The sequence below is a fragment of the Etheostoma spectabile genome, chromosome 23 (genome assembly GCF_008692095.1).
Source record: "Etheostoma spectabile isolate EspeVRDwgs_2016 chromosome 23, UIUC_Espe_1.0, whole genome shotgun sequence".
Classification (NCBI taxonomy): domain Eukaryota; kingdom Metazoa; phylum Chordata; class Actinopteri; order Perciformes; family Percidae; genus Etheostoma; species Etheostoma spectabile.
Window position 1 is genome coordinate 6,428,096 of NC_045755.1, and position 4,439 is coordinate 6,432,534.

The 4,439-nt window shown below is 41.5% G+C and overlaps 2 long non-coding RNA genes across 2 annotated transcripts in view; both read right to left on the reverse strand.

The window, feature by feature from the left end:
- The window catches only part of LOC116673060 (uncharacterized), a 12,268-nt gene extending 8,899 nt beyond the window's left edge, over nt 1-3,369 (reverse strand). Inside the window, exon 1 of the long non-coding RNA XR_004327727.1 lies at nt 3,244-3,369. This is a non-coding gene — a long non-coding RNA (uncharacterized LOC116673060). The remainder of the gene's footprint in view (nt 1-3,243) is intronic.
- LOC116673065 (uncharacterized) overlaps nt 1-4,439 on the reverse strand; it is a 75,995-nt gene that overhangs the window by 17,877 nt on the left and 53,679 nt on the right. The gene's annotated exons all lie outside the window — the stretch shown is intronic.

Genomic DNA, 4,439 nt, shown 5'->3' on the forward strand with positions numbered 1-4,439 from the left:
AACTATCCATGCTGTTTTGAGTGAGATACCCTGAATGTCCTCTGCCTTCAGTCTCCAGTTGAGTTGTTCAAAATCTGCACGGCTTTCTACGTCACTAGCCAAAACAAGGTGGCTAACCTTAGCATGTTAGTGCTAGCATGCTAGCTCATGCTCAATGGCAAAACACTGGTACAACACACACTAGTTCAACATCATCTCCAAAAGAACTACCTCCATGTCCCTGTTCCGCAGGTATTCCACAAGTGCCCCTTGTTTAGAAGAAGTCTCCCAGCTAATCCTGCCCTGTACTGACCAAAGTTGGAGAAAGAGTTATCTAGCTGATGTGATCTTACCTAGCTACTGTGCATGTGACTCCCAACAAAGATAGTATAGAAGTAAGATGTCTCACTCTGTAGCTAAACAGAGACCTAAACACACAGGGTGAAAGGAGGAGCTGCAGCAATGTGCTGTACAACATAAACATTTTTTTGAAAATGAAACCATGTAAACCTATTCTTGTACAATCTCAAAATACAAGTATGAACCTGAAAATGAGCATAATATGGGCACTTTAAAAACAAATGCTTTTTATCAAACCAAAAGATACCTGTTGCATTTCCATTTCACCTCAGTGTGGGAGTCTTTACTGCATTATGTTGTCCTTATCTCTTCTCATTTGACTTCTCGGGTTCCCCAAGGGCAGGACTTTGCACACACAAGCTTCCAAAAATTGCTGTTGATGACTACCAAAGTTCCGAAGCCCAAAAAACAATATTCAGAAAAGCCGTAGTTGATAAACTGCTGGACTAGAAGTGTGGGTATGCGGTAACTGGAAAGTTGACTTATTTACTGTACATTTGTTTGTGTTCTTCGTAAACTAGCTTACTGACGTTAGCAACTAGTAACCCTACACTAAATAATTTAAAGTTTTTTTTGTGTCAACCCTATAGCTTGGGATGGGATGGGACTTCTATGGCTAAGCTAGCGTTAGCTCTTTACACCTGCATCAAGTCACTTGGTGATTCTCACGCTCGCTTATTATGCCTCCTCGAGTCCTCCACTTGTCTCCCTTCCTGCGTCTTAGTCCCTCCCACCGAGGCGGCCAGGGAGAGACGCAAGAAGATCATCGGAGGACAGAGGCAACCAGCAAATGTGTTTTTACAGAGATGAGACGTCCTTTGCTCTGAAGCGTCACATGAATATGTCAGCTGTGTGGGCGGAGTTAGCAACTCCTTCAACTGCACGGCTTCCGGCTATAGCTCCTCAATGATCCCTCCTCGATGATCCCTCCTTGATGATCCCTCCCCAGGGCAGAAATAAGAGCTTTAAGACGACCTTTACGAGAATAGACAGAACCACTTCCGGTTCAGCCGAGGACCGAGGAGTCAAGGAGCTATCAAATATGACAGCCACTGTGGCTAATGAAAGGCAAGTACATACTGCACCTCACTAATGTAGGCTGGCTGCTTTTTAAACCACCAAGTCTCGTTTTCTAATGCCACATGTTTTGAATACAGAATATGTGACGTGTTGGTGTGGAGGATTTGGGCTTGTTTAAAGGCACCTTTAACAGAACTATACAGAGTAATGGAAAGTAAGACATTCACCACAAAAGAGTAAAAACTATACATTTCTCCATCAACTGTAGGCTCAGTAGATTTCCTGGAACACACTGAACAAAACAAAATATCTCACAGCAGTATCTAGAGTTCTAGTATCTAGCAGTTTCTTTCTTTTTTGTCTTTGCACACAACTTGATTAAAATGCCCCTTTTAATCCCCAGTCTCCAGGCTACCTGACTTGCAACTAACACCATTCTTGTCCCTCGCTGTTCCCTTGTTATCACAGCCAGATTCCCCCGCCCCCTCCCAAATGCCTTTTCTCCATTTCATGTGGCTTTTAATACACCACCTGCTTTCAGATGCCCACCTTGAAGCTTATTACAACTTTGGAAAACTGAATGAATGACTTGGTGATTGTAACATGAGAATAAGCTTCTTAGATCATTGAAATTACAAGCAATTAATAGTAACACTTTGTGTGGGTTGGGACCACAAATTGGTCGTGTGAGAGGGGTAAATTGGGGGAAAAAGTACAGGATCACATGGGACATATTATCAAAAAAGGAGAAGCTACATCAGTCAGCAAAGTAAGTTTCCAAGTATTTATCTGGAAAGTGGAGTCTGTTCCTGATAACCTCAACAGGTCTCATCAAGAATAATGTAAAGTATTTCAAATGTGGCTGAGTTTTCAAAATATATCATCTATTATAACAGTACAGAGTTAAAGTTGCATCATGCTTGCTTTGGCAGCTGCATATTAATGCATGAAAGCAAGCAGGCAACACAATGTACATTAGGTCTTTAAGGGTCCAAATAAAGAATCCGAGATCCGACGCCTACGGGTTCAGATCCCGTTCTATTGCGAAGCAGAGTTTGCTGCCGAAGACAGACAATTCTAACATGAAGACAACTTACATTTATTTCTTATATTCTTCTATGTATACTTATCAAAGCCCACAGCACCTTCTGCCTAACGAGGTACATAGTTTAGTGTCAGCCTACTTCCTAATTTCAACTAAGCAAAAAGATATGGTACTGTTTAGGTGTTACTGCATCTGGATCATGTGTGTTACCTAAAACAAGTTGTAGGGAGGGTTAAGTGGAAGATGATATGTGTCTATTATCTTTCAATTAAAAAAAACGTTTCATGTTTTGTCAACGTCACTTTTTGATAAATTTCTTGCTTTTTTGCTCTGAAAAACGTCAATTCTGCCTGAAAGGTGAAGAAACAAAGCTATTTCTGCATTGAGGAGAAAATGTTTTTACTCTGTTGGAGGGATAATCATTATCTTATTACAGGTCATTCTCAAAATCACTTATCTACTGCATCATACATCCCCTGGTCTTGAGGTACATCATGCTATTCATCTTTTTCCTACACTACCTCACATTTTTCTTTATTTCACTTACAGGCGTTGACCTGTCCAAAGGGCATATATGCAGTCTGGGGTCAGTATACAGACGTAGCAACATTTTTCATCAAGTCTCATTTAGGGTGAAATTAAATAAGAAACACTTTCCACTGTTTTATCAGTTTTACTGCTCAGTTTACGAGAAAGTTTAAAAGAAAATCCAGTGTTTGTTGTATGTGTCCATTTATTTCGAACTCAACTGAAGGGCCGAAACATAAAATGTGACCTGTGCCATAAACGATATAAATAACTTAAATGTTACTTTGGATTTGCTGTAATCAAATCAGTACGTTAAACATGAAGTATACTACTGCTTGAATGCAGCAAATCAATGGGAAACATACATGTGTACAAACAGCGGCGTCAGACACGTTTCTGGTGTGCAAAGACATAGAACACGCCACACGGCTGCCATGCAACAGCAACTCCACGCTGCCGCCACGCAGGCAGTGTGCAGAAGCCCTTAGGCTATACCATATTAGTCAGAGTCTGGACTAGCCTACTACGCTTAGTTTAGCTTAGCTCCCCCTGCTTAGCACTGCCTAATAATGAATCACGCTGAAAGCAGGCAGGCCCTCAGCCATGCTGCTCACAGTGGGGTTTAAAACATTACTGCCAAGGTCTAAGTATCCTATTTAACATTCAAAGACAGCCATTGCACTACACAAGAGTTAATAATCAGTAGAGACTAGCTCACCGTTTCATTAATAACCATATACTTAGGTTGTCTTTTTTTTTCTGTGGGCACATCTTGAACAACTCCTATGAGTTTCCTTTTTAGGTGCTTGTGCTGCATTGTGGTTGCAGTGAGGGCAGGGGGAGGGGGAAGAAAGAGGATAGCAGATTAACTAGCAGGGGCGCACAGATTGGTGTTGAGGTGAACTACAGTGAAACAGGAGACCAAAAATAAATAGGTTGTCAATAGTAAAACAACACGTAGACTCAAAAAATTGCTACTAACTTATTTTAATGGTCAATTAAGTCAACTAATCGTAGTGGCACTATTTGCGAGTGGGCCTTTTTGAATATCATCCACTAGACATCCCATTGTCTGAGTGGGATGAGACTCAGAGCCGTGAGACAAGACTCTGACAACACTTCTGACAACTAAATCCATTGTGTGTGTGTGTGTGTGTGGGAGGGGGGGACGCTGTAGTTCTCAAATTCAGAGAAATTTCAGGCTTGTTCTTGGAGAAATTTCTGTAAAGTAGAAAAGTCTTTCTGACTTCTTTCTAATACTGTATTTTTCTTTTTTCCCCCCCCCCTCTTTGCATTCATTACTGATTCTCCCACAAACAAACGTCTCCTCTTTGGGAGATTTGTGGCTCTGATCCAGGGGCGTAATCTGTGAACGGCTCTGTCAACATAACCGTCATGACAATTCATGTTTATTGCTACATTCCACGAAGACACTGAGCAGAGAGGAAGAAGTGGGAACAGAGATGGAGGTGAGAGGGAAGGACAGACAGCACGGTAAATTAAGGGG